The following is a 14,887-nucleotide window of genomic DNA, read 5'->3' as shown; positions in this document are numbered from 1 at the left end:
AGCCTGGCTCCTACAGGCGGCCAAGGTCATATCACACCGGCAATGCAGATCGCTGGAAGATGTAACTTCCCCCAATTGATATCCCCCCCCCCCCCTGCTGGCCCAAACGCTACAGAACCTTCGCTAGAGAAGGCCCAGCAATGGAATGATGATAAAGCTGAAGGTAAGGGATCTCTTATGGTGACCAACACACTTCGATAAAATGTCTCTTTTCCTGTCGATCGCTTTCAGAGGAAATCACGTGCCAGGCATGTCTGCCATAATGTGCCAATATTCTGTGCGTACTAGTACATTATGGCTAAAAGATCCTGGGATCCCCAAAAAAATAAAAACTTTTTGCAGAGGTTTTATTTCACTTTAGGCACATTACATAGGTGTAAACAGGACGCAAAGACAATGATAGGGATCCTTTTGTCACACATTTTCGCACAACAGCAAAACACATAGGAGTGCACAGAAGGCGAGATAATGTACACCGTGTGCTGCGCCCTTACCTAGTAGTGTGGAAGTTTTACTCTGAGCCTTGAGATTTGATCGGTTTATGCCAGTGGTCTCCAAACTGCAGCCCTTTGCTTGCTTTTATCCGGCCCTTGGGGCACGTCTCCCACTGATAAGCCAGTCCTCCCAGGGGACGCAGACGACGGGGCGCCAGCCCTCCCAGGGGACGCAGACGACGGAGCGCCAGCCCTCCCAGGGGACGCCAAAAGTGGTGATGTTTACTCCCACTGATTCCAGGAAAATTTCCACTCCTGTTGGGCACAGTCCGGCCCCCCTAAAATCTGAAGGATAATAAACTTGCCCTTCGTTTAGAGAGTTTGGAAATCCCTGGTATATGTAGTATTTACCAAACGTTTCTTGTTTTTGCGGTAAATACCACAAACTTACATTAAGTTGACATTTTCATTATCAAATGCAATATTTGGATACAGGACCCAAATATCACATGCAATTTCCTTTAGTGAATTGAGCCCATTGTCTTTTATATCTGTAGAAGAAGAAGCAGTGCTGTGCCAAGCATGCAAAACAGAACATGCAGTTTTCATGAAGCTGTCCATACACAAAGATTTTGTAGGTATCCAGATACCAACAGCTAAATGTTGAACAGTCTCAGTATGTGTGTAGTAATATCCTCATCTCATGCAAGACCAACATCCTCATTACAGGACACAAGATTCGTTGAAGGGATGGATTGGTTGGGTAAGCATCACATCTCTTCCTGAATAGTATTTACTGAAAGTTTTCATTCAATACCAAAAAGGACAAGAGGTACATCTGGAAACCGCTGTACATACAAATTCACAGCACGAGTGATGGCAAATACAAAGTTTGCTAACATTACAGACAAAACACACACCATTGGACTAGAATGCAAAACACAATATCATACATTTGTGAGGAAACAGGTGAACCGTTTTTTGTGATACGGCACTTTTTACCTGACAATTGCGGGGGCATGCACGCTGTACCTAAACAAAATGTGGGTCCTTCTCCCCCCCCCCCCCCCCTTACAAATAGAGCTTTCTTTTAGTGGTATTTGATTACCCTAGCAGTTTTTTTTTGCGCTATAAACAAAAAAAAAAGAAAAAGACCGTAAAGTAAAAAATGTTAAATTCACATTTCTTAATCAATTTAGGCCAATATGTATTCTGCTACATATTTTTGTAAGCGATCGCCTGGGAGGTCAATCAGGTAGCACCGCTCACGCATGCGCAGTGAGTGCCCGGCCGTGAAGCCGAAAGCGGTCACGGCCGGGTGCCCACAGTTAGGATGAAGGCGCAAGCGGAGAGGGGGGGGGGGGAGGAGCGGAGCTCCGGGCGTCACAATGCTGGACAGTGGAGCAGGTAAATGAATGTTTATTATAAGCCAGCAGCTATGCTTTTTGTAGCTGCTTACTTTTAATGAATGAATGAATGAATGAATGAATGAATGAAAAACTTATATAGCGCGGCACATGCGAACTGAATCGCCTCTGGGCGCTTGTTGTTCCTGTCTCCTTTGATATCAAAAGAGATGCGTCTTGATCTTTCTCCTGAATGCTAAATGGTTTTCCTCCAACCGAATGCTGGTTGGTAAAGCGTTCGATAGTCTGGGACCCTGGACCGCGAATCTTCGTTCTCCTTTAGACTTGTAATTGGCTTTCGGTATCTGGAGCAAATTTTGGTTGGTGGATCGCAGAACGCGATTGGGGTTGTGAGCTTTTTTTTTCCGCATAGATAATGGGGAGCATTCCCATGGATACATCTATGCGTTAGACAGAGTGCTTTAAAAGCAATTCTGTCTTTTACTGGCAACCAATGAAGGGTTCTCAGTGAAGGTGAGATTGATAAACATAAAAAAAGTCTGGAACTCCGTTTTAAAGCAGGACTGCGATATTATAGCAGACAGTCGGGACACTGACACTTTTGACACCAATACAGTGATCAATGCTAAAAAATATGCACAGTCACTGTACTAAATTCAGGGCTGTGGAGTCGGAGGAAATTTTGGGTACCTGGAGTCGGAGTCAGCAAAATATGCAGCGACTCCAACTCAGACTCCTACTAAATTTAGATTGTCGGAACATTTAGGAGTCAAAACATTTATCTACCGACTCCACAGCCCTGGACTAATGACACTGGCAGGGAAGGGGTTAACATCAGGGGCAATCAAAGGGGTAAATGTGTGCCTGACCAGTGCTTTACTACCGTGGGGGAGGTGCTTGTACTAGGAGAAGGCATGGATCGGTACCCCCTGCTTAGCAGAGACACAGGATCCATGTCTTCTGTACTGACAGAAAAGCGACCTGCCTTATTTACATAGGCAGACCGATGTTCTGCATGTCTACCGAAGCATCAGCGGGTGACGGCGGACCGCATTCCTGTTCAAACTGCATGCGATTGTTTGAAATGCAATTTGCGCCCATTTATTTGTATTGGCACAAATCGCACCACAAAATATTAGTACTCGGTATGGGCAAATACTTGACTGAAAGTATCGATACTTGGACTTGCTGATAAAAAAAATTAAAATAAACAATATCAATGCAACCCCTACACTTCCGTGTGTGTACATTCCAGGATTAAGATCTTGAGCTCTGTAAACATCAGGCTTTTTACAAGAAGTTAAACTACAGAAGAAACCGAAAGCTCCAGCTGCTTCCTCAGAAAGAGAATAACACATTTATCACGCAATATGTCAGATTTAGTAAATACCTTGTATTAGTTCCGACCTTCATATATCTGTGCAACTTTAAGGTCACACCGACTTCAAAGTAGTCCCTGCACTACTCTGGTCCGACTTTGATGTTGAGGTCCATAGACCAAGTTTACACAGGCATTTCCTGAAATCGTGGCAAAAATCATGTGACTTTCAAGTTGCGGCAGTGTGAAAGGGGCCCAAGCCTCAGTGCAGCAATTTCTGTGTCAGTACTAGATTTATGAAGCTGAAAACATCTAAAGGTCCTTTCACACAAATCGGTCTGCCCGGTGGACTCTGCTTTGCTCGGCGGGGTAAAATTGTCAGACACAAGTTTACTACCACTTTAAGCACCAGAATCAGCATCATCTCACAGCGCACACCCCAGGGTTGTGTTCAACGCATCTTGCTGGTGTCAACAAGCTCTTATTGCGAAGGATATGCATTTCCCTCCATCCAGTCCTGAGATATACACACCTAACACAAAAAGAGGACAAGTAGGTGACCTGACTTTTCTCTCTTCAGGCTGTACACAGCCATGTCACCTCAGCCTGTAAGTGGACAATGAAGGAGCAGCAGCACAATAAGGTGATCTTTCCTCCTCAGTTCCTTATCACCACATGTTCAATTCAGCACTCTGATAGGTCCTCTTCTCTGCCTCGCTACTATACAGAACATTATTAGCAGAGGATACCAAGACAATTCCAGAACACTAGTTGCATTTAATATTCATTAATACATAACTGTATTAAAGTGGTTGTAAATCCTGTTACACCACTTGTAGCTACAGGTCAGCCTATAAGTCTTACCTGTAGGTACTGGAAATATCTCCTAAACCTGCACCGTTTAGGAGATATTTACCATATACCTTGCGCCATTATCATCGGCGCATGTGCACTGAAGAAACGGCTCGCTCGTGCCATTTCTTTGGCAGCATGACGCGACTGGCGGCTCCCGTGCAGTGACACAACGCTCCGGCCAATCACAGCACCAGAGCCCGCGAACCCGGAAATAACTTCAGGAGACATGTCACCGGTCGCAGCAGTGTGTGGGGCCGAGGCAACAGCTTTGATCTAAGGTAAGTATTTCATAATGAGCTAGCATGGGATGCATATTAGCACTCTTAAATTGCAGGGCTCCTTTAACCCTCTTGTTTTGAATTGTACTTTTGGTGTAGTGTCTCCCTACATTGTAAAGAGCTGCGCAAACTTTGGTGCTATATAAATCCTGAATAATAATGCCTTTGTCTTACAGGGTGGTTGTTTGTTTGGGGGGGGGGGGGGGGGCTTTGCCTTGAGTTTGGGGGTTAAACATTCATATACAACTTCTGGCTTTCTGAGAAATGGTACTTCTGCAATAGAGGTCAGGAGTGCATCCTATATTTATTGCAGAAGAATACAAGAAGTAAAACTGGCTATCCCAGTGATAAGTAACTATACAACTGCTCTTCTGATCTTCCTACTCTTGGAGGGAAGAAAAAAAAAAGTTTGTTATATTTCTCCTCCAACATGGAGAAAAAGATACATCAACAAGTGTAAATAAATGAATCAAACAAAGAAAATGGCTAGATCATAGTTTGAGCTAGGTCTGTGTTTTAGGTAGGATATTAAACACACCACAGCTTCTATCCTTGAGTTAAAAAAAAAAAAAAAAAAAAGGCACAAAAATAAGAAAATTAAAATTAAAAAAAATATGTGCAGAAACAAGTGCTGTTAAGGGACCCTCACTCACAGTGGGGACCCCAACCCATAGTGATACTAAGAGCACCCCTAGGGTGCCTAACACCGCAGGCTCCCTGCCTCCCTGCCCCGGGGCCCAACAAGGCAGTAAAGCTTGAATCTGGAGGCAATGGGCCCCTTGAAACCCTCCACACCAGGGCAATACTCCCAATCCCAACATTACCCAGTGGGCATCTAATTCAGCCTCTTTCTCAAGAGAAGGGCTTTCAGGGCTCCCATCATACCAGCAGTGATACTAGACAACCAGCCCAGCCAAAATGACAGTGTATTACGAGCATAATCCGTTCCAGAAGCATGCTTGTAATACAAAATGCTTGTATATCAAAGCAAGTTTTCACATAGGAATCAATGGAAACTTAGATAATTTATTCCACAGTAACTGCTGGTGTATGCAGTACTGTGTGTGACCAGAGGTGTGGGAACGCCAGTGTATGCAGTACCACATGTGGCCAGAGAAGCGGGGGTGCCGAGCCACCCAAAAACCGAGCGTCTCCAAGCATGCGCCTCTGGTCAAACGCTGTACTGCACACCCCGGCGGCTTGAATCCTGCCTGTCTTGTGAGACAACGCTTGCAAATCAGAATTTTTGGAAAAAAAATAACTCATATTGGGAAAGGCTCGTAAACCATGTTACTCACAAACCGAGGGTTCCACTGTACTACACTTAATCTTAGATAAAAGGCAGAGCCTTAGCACCTGATAATAGTTGAACTTTGTCTATGTTCTACACCAGTGTTTCTCAACTCCAGTCCTCAAGGCGCCCCAACAGGTCATGTTTTCCCTCCGATGAAACAGCGGTGGCAATTACAAGGGAGTGAAACTGATCAAATCACCTGTGCAAAATAATGGAAAGCCTGAAAACATGACCTGTTGGGGCGCCTTGAGGACTGGAGTTGAGAAACCCTGTTCTACACAGCCTACTTGAGACATACATACCCTTTAAGGAACTGATCACATCTTACTTCTTACTCATAGTGTCCTCCTTCCTCTCCTTTTTTTTGCGTTTTTTTTTAACCTTACTGCGTTCTATGCAGCAAGGTAAAAAGCATTCCGTGTTCTGCTCTGCCCCAGTCCTCCTAATACTTACCCGAAAATGGTCTCAATCCAGCACTGTGAACAACAGCAGAGGCTCTCTCCTTCCTCATAGGCTAACATACAGCTGTGGCAACAGCGTGGCCGTCCAGTTCTGAGAGAGCGTCTATTGAAGTCCTCCCAGAACTGCGCTCGCTGCGGCGAGCACCCAGTGTGCTCTGTGATCGGCGTAAAGAGCCAATCCTAGCTGATAGCAATGTAAACACACTTGCCGGTTATCGGCATACCTTTCATCTCGCTGTCAAAGCGTGAGAAGACAACTGCAAAAATTAGAACAACACTCCTGAAGCCACATTCATATGGGGTTAAATGAATGGAAAAAAAGAGGCAAAAAAGGCTCTATATCGGACTTTGTAGGCAAAATGTCTAGAGTAAAATAAAAATATTTTATTAACAGCAAATTATTTACAAATAGATCTATGGGAAGAATTAAAAAACACACTTTTCACCATAGGTTTATGTATATTTTGTGTTAACAAGAGGTTGACGCCAAATGGACAGCAGAGAGCTCCTGTGCGTCAATGCGTTTCGGTATTTTGATTCATCAGGACTCTGGATTTGTTGGAAGGAACAGGTCACACCATCTATAATAAAACACATCAGACAATGTATAATAATAACATATAAGAAAGACATTAGTCGCTGCCATATCCAAAAGACATGCATATAATATACATGTCCCAACAGATTCCTGGACCCCATGCAGCCAAACCTTTCTTTGATAGATGCAGGTTAGGCTGTTACCCATATTAAAGCGGGGGTTCACCCTTAGAGGGCACTCTTTAGCCTTAGATTCCTGCTCGTTTTGTCTAGGGGAATCGGCTATTTGTTTTAAAATATGATCCGTACTTACCCGTTGACGAGATGCATCTTCTCCGTCGCTTCCGGGTATGGGCTGCGGGACTGGGCGTTCCTTCTTGATTGACAGTCTTCCGAGAGGCTTCCGACGGTCGCATCCATCGTGTCACGATTTTCCGAAAGAAGCCGAACGTCGGTGCGCAGGCGCAGTATAGAGCCGCACCGACGTTCGGCTTCTTTCGGCTACGAGTGACGCGATGGATGCGACCGTTGGAAGCCTCTCGGAAGACTGTCAATCAAGAAGGAACGCCCGCTCCCGAAGACCCATACCCGGAAGCGACGGAAGAAGATGCATCTCGAAAACGGGTAAGTACGGATCATATTTTAAAACAAATAGCCAATTCCCCTAGACACAACGAGCAGGAATCTAAGGGAAAAAAAAAAAAAGGAATTGGTTGAACTCCCGCTTTAATAAGACTTATATTTGTCTAAATGGGTGAATTTTCAAGTCTCTGACATTACCGACCAAACACAGTTTGGACCCCCCCTTTTGGACCTTCCTTAATCGTTCCGGTGCCCACCGTGTATTTCTGACGTACGAAACTCTGCAATAAACCCTGCATGAGGAAACACTCGTACTCCTTTGCTAGCAAGTATACTTATATATGCGTTTTTTGCCAAAGCCAATATTTAATATGGCCTGATTGTGATGGTAATTTTGACCATCGTGTCGATTATTCCAGCAATATATATGCTTGCTAGCATTGGCAGACTACCATTTCTTCTCCATACGATGAGGTTTGAGGTCCATCCTGGAGTTTCCCATATGGGGATAATCTTGTGCTGACAAGGTAGTTGTGCGTGTATATTATATGTATGTCCTCTGGATATGGCAGCGAATAATGTCTTTCTTGTATGTTATTATTATACATTGTCTGATTGATGTGTTTTATCAGATAGTGAGACCTGTTCCTTCCAACAATCCCCGAGTGTGTCCTGACTAGAGCTGCACGATCCTGGCTAAAATGAAAATCATATTTTTTTTGCTCAGAAGATAGATCATGATTCTCTCACAATTCTCGTCGCGTAACATCATCTTTCACATTAAAACAAAAAATAATTTGGCTAACTTTATGTATTTTTTTTTTGTTTTTTTTTATTCATTGAAGTGTATTTTTTACCAAAAAATTGCATTTGAAAGACAGCTGGGCAAATACAGTGCGACATAAAATATTGCAGCAATTGCCATTTTATTCTCTAGGGTCTCTGCTAAAAAAATAATATATATAAATAATCAGGGTTTGCCAGGAAACGCGCCCGTCTCGCCAAGCTCGCGCGCAGAAGCGAACGCATACGTGAGTAGCACCCGCATATGTAAACGGTATTCAAACCACACGTGAGGCATCGCCGTGATCGTTAGAGCGAGAGAAATAATTCTAGCCCTAGACCTCCTCTAACTCAAAACATGCAACCCGTAGAATTTTTTAAATGGATCCGTCTCGTGTGAAAGGGCCCTAAGACTTTCCAATACTGAGCCCATTACAGGAACCTCTGGTCTTCTGGAAAAGCAGTTCCATTCTTTCCCAGATAATTCACACTAATTTACAAGGTCAGGGTGAAGCTACTGAAGAACCTAGCTGATGTATCACATAACTGGACCAATCCAGCTCTCTCCCTTGGCCAAAAGTACAAAATATAAGCTATGTTCACAATTTCAAATAGATAAAAAAAAAAAATTCTACAATCATTAATAATTCTAACATCATAAGAAAAAGTCAGCCCAGAAATAAAAAAAAAACTGTGTCAAATCCCCACCTCGAAGCTACTTTTAAATGCATGCATTTACTGCTGCCAGCTCAGCCAAGGGGCACAGGGATGTCAATCATAGTATTTGCATATGGATGCCGTCAACAGTTTCTAGCATGTGAATCTGAAATTTTACCCATCTATAATTTGCTTTGAAGTAATTTGGAAAAGGGACTTGAGTTCTTCAGTTTTCCATGAATCCCAGTGATATTTTTTTTTCTCCTGATGGACACCGCGCCGGTTCCAAAGGACCGGCGCTCCGTGGACTAGGCCGAAGCCGCGGCCTCGCCTAAAACATCCTGCCTGCAGCTCGCGGCCTTTTCCCAGGATCGCGGCGAGCTGCGGGCAGGATGTTTTAGGCGAGTCCGCGGCTTCGGCCTAGTCCGCGGAGCGCCGGTCCTATGAAACAAAAATAAAACAGTGGCTGCCGCGCTGCTCTCTTACCGGCGTCAGCGGGGATGGAGCAGTAATCGCATTCCAAAATGACAGTGACGGGCAGTGCGAGGACCGGGCCATGTCCACCATCCCAGCTAAGACCCCACTCGCCAGGATGCTATTTCTGGTCACCATGGCGACCGGGATTTGTCGAGCCCTGATAGATAATCTCTCTATCTAACAAAGGAGGAGGACTGCACTAAGGTAAAGGAAGCCATTTAGGGAATTTGTTTTTTTACTTTTACAACCCCTTTAAGAAAAAAAAAAGTGTCAGGAAAGATTTAGACTAAGTGGTTAAACTTCCTGCATTTACACACAGAAGTTTGATCTAAGAAGGAAGCGTTAGTTACAATATTTCCTGTTAAAAACTTGGCAGACAGATCTTTTCTTTTGACAGCTGATAAGTCTCTCCACTTGTTATATGAAAGAATCGGAAAACTCTGCATTGGAGATCGTCAGGGGGGTTGAATCGACATCATGATTTTTTAACGATTAATTGTGCAGCTCTAGTCCTGACGATGTAAAATAGCAAAACACGTTGACGCACAGGGGCTCACTGCTATCCAGTGTCAACCTCATGTTCACATCATAGGTTTATGTATATTTTGTGTTAAAGCGGAGGTCCACCCAAAAAAAAAAAAAATGTATACTTACCAGAAATGGCTGTTACTAGGCAGATCATCCTAATCTGCCTCTTCCTCGGTGAGGCTCGGTGTTCTCCTTCTTGCGTTGCCTCCTGGGAAATGGAGGCACGCTGCCTTCTGGGACACACAGGATGGTGTGCCTATTCACAAAGCATTGCACGCTCGCGCATGCGCAGTAGGAAACGGGCAGTGAAGCCGCAGTGATGCCCGGAAGTGGGAGCAAATACCTGGTTTAGTTTACACAGATATCTTCTCCCCCCCTCCCCTCTGAAAGGTGCCAAATGTGACAACGGAGGGGGGGGGGGGGGGATGCCGATAAGTGCAGGTTCCATTTTTGGGTGGTACTCCGCTTGAATGCATCCTATGCATTAAGGTGAAAATACACCTGGCAGTGATATGCCCCCCCAGCTCCCCTGTTTTACTTACTTGAGCCCTGGAATTTCCCCCGCTGGAGTAGCACTCTTCCTCTGCCTGGGGTTCTCGGCTCTTGATTGGAAAGATTGAAAGCAGCGCAGCCATTGGCTCCTGCTGATGTCCGAATGATGGACTCGAGAGCGCGCCCGCAAGGTAGCCCCCTGGGAGAGCGCTTCTTCTAGGGGAAGGTTCTCTGATGCGGGGGAGGAGCTGAGAGGGCGACCCCAGAAGTCGAGGTCCGGGGCCACTCTGTGCAAAACGAACTGCACAGTGGAGGCAAGTATGACATGTTTGTTATGAAGGGGGAAAAAAACAAATTTTCAATCATTTTAAAGCAGAGTTCCACCCAAAAGTGGAACTTCCGCTTTAAGTACTCCTCACCCCCTTACGTGCCACATTTAGCATGTCATTTTTGGGGGGGGGGGGGCTACGTTAGGAGTGGGACTTCCTGTCCCACTTCCTCATTCATTCCTGTCCCTCTAGGCGATCTCCTGGGACATGTGACAGGTCCCAGAATATCGCCTGTCCACTCCGGGAGCACAGCGCAACTCGCGCATGCGCCGTGCCCGGCCATGAAGCCAAAAGCTGTCACAGCCGGGTGCCCAGAGTGGCAACGGAGGTGCCGGCAGAGAGGAGCGACGCTCGGTTCGGCCGCATCGCTGGACAGTGGAAAAGGTAAGTGTCAGTTTATTAAAAGTCAGCAGCTACACTTTTTGTAGCTGCGGAGTTTTAATAAATCTAAAAAGCCTGGAACTCCACATTAAGGCTGATCTCCAGGGATGATATATTTTACATACAGTGGACTAGCTTGGCATATGGAAGGACACCTACGATGGATCGGCCACCTACGATGGATCGGCCACCTACGATGGAAGGGCACCTACGATGGATCGGCCTCGGTGGAAGCTGTAAAGCACTGTATTAGGCTACATTCACAGCGGTGCATGAATCAGAATACGGTGCTGCAGCTGCGATTGGTTAGGTGCGTCCTCTGACCTCATTCACCATTTGATATCCCACATATAGACGCATTGAATTAGAACGCCAGGTATCTCAATGGATGTGAAGTGTTCTGTGATTGGATGAGGCAGTGGGAATGTAGCTCCAGCTTGTACAGCGACAGCTGCCATCTTTTGGTGCAACTGCCCTTCTACATAGTTACCACAGGGGGGCGCTCATCCTGCATGGCCACCTTGTATTTTTATCAGTGAGCACCGATTGGATAAGGTCACTGCCCCGCCTCATCCAATCACAGAATAGGTCACATTCGGTGAGATGGGTGGAGTTCCCCTTTATTGTGTGTATAGGAGTGTCTCCTCCATTATATCTCTGGAAAGTATATAGGAGGGGGATGTGCTCCCTGTGTGATCGGAGAGGAAAGTCTCCACATACGATGTGGGAACGCTCACTGTGTACAAGGACAGCTTTATCTATAACACAACAAAACAACAATTGTATCCAGTAGCTGTGAGCGGGGGGTGGGGTGATGGGAACACGAGTTTAGCTACAAGGAGCCCATTGATCCGGTGCCCGGAATACTCACTGTGATCACACGCGCCGCCAGCTGACTCCCGGTATTGGTATTACGTCACGGCTCAGCCAGCGGAGCAGATAGAGCATAGGCCACGCCCACCGAACTGGCTGCACGTTCCGGAAGAGCCGTGCTGGGTGAAACCATTGATAACCAGCTGGGGGAGGGCTCCTCTGCTAGAGGCTTACATGAGGAATGTGAAAGGAATGAGTCACTACTAGACTAAGAGGAAGCAGAGAATCGCGAACATGAGCGCAGAGGTGAACGTGTGTTCACATAATCCCAATTAACCCCTTCCATGTAGAAGGACTCTTCCTGACTGTAGTACCATCCCCCACTCTGGTCACTACTGCACCCCCCACCCAGGGAGGTCTGCACTCCCAGCTGTCCCTGTCCTGGTCACCCTTCCTCCAGCCTTCCTCTCAATTCAATTCAAATAAGCTTTATTGGCAGGACCAAATACATGTTAGCATTGCCAAAGCAGTTGAGTATGATGGTTGAAATGCACACATTACCAAACCTCTTGTAGGACACACAACAGGGCTCATTCACACCTCACGTTTTGCCAACACGCAATTTTCTATGTGTTTTTTTGGTGCTCATTTTCACGCGATACCCATTCATTTCAATTGGCTGCTGTTTTGTAACGTTTGTTGTGCATTTTTACATGCAGAAAAGGGGCACGTCTGGTTGGCGCTTTTAGGGTGCGAATAACGATGAATGGCATCAACAACGCAACCTGCATTGTTCATACATTTCATAAACGCCCAAAACCGAGTTTACAAAACACTTGGGTAGGAATGGAGCCTAGGGCCCCATACACACTATTAGATTTTCTGCAGATTTTTGTCTTCAGATTTACCAAAACCATGTAGTGAAAGGGCCTGCCTGATTGCATACAGATTAAAACTCTAGAGCAGGGGTGTCAAGCTCAATTTCATTGCGGGCCGCATCAGTATTATGATTGCCCTCAAAAGGGCCGGTTGTATCTGTGAGATTAGATGTCCAGCGCATCCCCTCCCCTTACATTAGATGTCAAGAGCCACCCCACCATCAGAAGCCGAGTCCCCCACTCTCCCTTACATCATAATGCACCCCCTTTCCTTATGCTACTGCTGGGAAGAAGCTAGATGCATTGCTTAAAGCAAAAAGTAAGACCCCTTTCACACTGGGGCGGTTTGCAGGGGCTATTGCGCTAAAAATAGCGCCTGAAAACTGACCTGAAACAACGGCTGCCGTTTCTCCAGTGTGAAAGCCAGATCCTCCACCGCTCCTTCCCATTGAAAGTAATAAGAAACCGTGGCTATACCGGTCTGCAGAGGCACATTGCCGGCGGTATTAACCCTTTTTCGGCCGCTAGCGGGGGCTAAAACAGCACCGCTAGCGGCCGAAATACCGCCGCAGTTTCGAGGGTCAAGCACCGCTAAAAATATTGGCGCTTTACCACCACAGCACCTCCCGTCCCAGTGTGAAAGAGGCCTTAGGGTCTGGAGTAAGGATGAGCTCTGGCGTGTTCGCATGGTACACGTGCAGAGCCCGCCAGGAAGTGTGCACGGCGCTGCGCTAATCACAGCCAGGGAGACATTGTCCCGATGCTCGGCTGCAGGGATCGGGAAATGTCTCCCTGGCTGTGATTAGCGCAGCGCCGTGCACACTTCCTGGCGGGCTCTGCATGTGTACCATGCGAACTCGCCAGAGCTCATCCTTAGTCTGGAGTAGGACCAGAGGAGGGCTGGAGCCCATATTTGGCCCGCGGGCCTTGTGTTTGACACCTGTGCTCTAAAGCCTCGTACACACAATCGGACAAATCCGTGGATTTTTGTGCGAAGGATGTTGGCCGTGAATTTGTTCTGCATACAGACAGCAGAACTTTTTCAGCCAACATACACAAAACTATGTGGTTTTTCTGCTCTTTAGCGCCACCCTTTGGGCAACTTCTGCTAATGTTTTCTTATGGTTAGCATTGTTTCGGAGCATGCGTGTTTGTATTTTGGATTTTATTCCGACGGATTTGTGTACACACAATCAGATAATCCAACGTAACACATTTGTTGTCGGAAAATTTGAGAGCATGCTATCCCACATTTATCGTCGGAAATTCCGACAACAATTGTCCAATGGAGCGTACAAACAGTCGGATTATCAGACAAAAACCCTGCCATCACACAATTGTCGGAAAATCCAATCGTGTGTATGGGCCTTTAAGGTTTGACCTCAAATGATATGGTTTTGGTAAATCTAATAGTGTGTATGGGGGCCTAAGGTTGGCCATACACAAAGCAAATTTCTTTCCCGCAACCACAGAGAGGACTGCAAGCAGGCATGTGGGTTTATTCTATTCCATGTCTCTTCTGCTATGAATCGCCTTTTTAAATTTGACTTTAGTTTAACTTTAAAAAGCAGCTATTACGCCATGAGAGGAGAAAGTCCAACCTTCCAGGGGTCAGGAAGAAATCCCCTTTATCAAGGACAACGTGCCAGCTATAAAGGGCTTCTAGCTGGCAATTGTGTGCCACTTGTCATGCGATTTGACCTGGTGCGGTGCGACTTTTAAAATCATGCCTGCCATACTTTTTGCACATTCCCACACATTTGGCAGTCCACTGAAAAAAAAGCGTTCATTAGGACACACCTATATGGTATGAACAAGCCCTCGTGGCCTCAGTTTCTCCTATGTCCAATCCCCCCCCACCCCCCCATTTATATCACAGTAGCTCCTTCACAGCAGTGGGCCAGATCCACAGAAGAATTACGCCGGCGTATCTATTGATACGCCGCGTAATTTCAAAGTTCCCACGTCGTATCTTTGTTTTGTATCTACAAAACAAAGATACGACTGCATCTGGGATCGATCCGACAGGCGTATGTCTTAGTACGCCGTCGGATCGTAGGTGCATTTTATCGCCGACCGCTAGGTGGCGTTTCCGTCGAATTCTGCGTCGAGTATGCAAATTAGCTAGATACGGCGATCCACGAACGTACGTCCGGCGCATTTTTTTACCTCGTATCCGTAAGGCTTTTTTCGGCGTATAGTTACCCCTGCTATATGAGGTGTATCCTATGTTAAGTATGGCCGTCGTTCCCGCGTCGAATTTTGAATTTTTTACGTTGTTTGCGTAAGTCGTTCGCCAACAGGGATTTGCGTAGAATGACGTCATCGTCGTAAACATTGGCTTGTTCCGGTTTATTTTCGAGCATGCACACTGGGATACCCCCACGGACGGCGCATGCGCCGTTCAAAAAAAACGTCATTTA

The 14,887-nt window shown here is 46.0% G+C and overlaps 1 protein-coding gene across 1 annotated transcript in view; it reads right to left on the bottom strand.

Moving 5' to 3' along the window:
* Nucleotides 1-11,769, bottom strand: part of SNX10 (sorting nexin 10) — an 85,869-nt gene extending 74,100 nt beyond the window's left edge. The window contains exon 1 of the mRNA XM_040352897.1: nucleotides 11,645-11,769. The gene's annotated coding sequence lies outside the window, so the exon portion shown is untranslated. The remainder of the gene's footprint in view (nucleotides 1-11,644) is intronic.
* Between the last annotated feature and the right edge of the window lie 3,118 nt (nucleotides 11,770-14,887).

Source organism: Rana temporaria, chromosome 5 (assembly GCF_905171775.1).
Source record: "Rana temporaria chromosome 5, aRanTem1.1, whole genome shotgun sequence".
Taxonomy (NCBI): Eukaryota; Metazoa; Chordata; class Amphibia; order Anura; family Ranidae; genus Rana; species Rana temporaria.
Note: the sequence above shows the minus strand (reverse complement) of the source record. Positions and strands in the feature narration are given on the sequence as shown.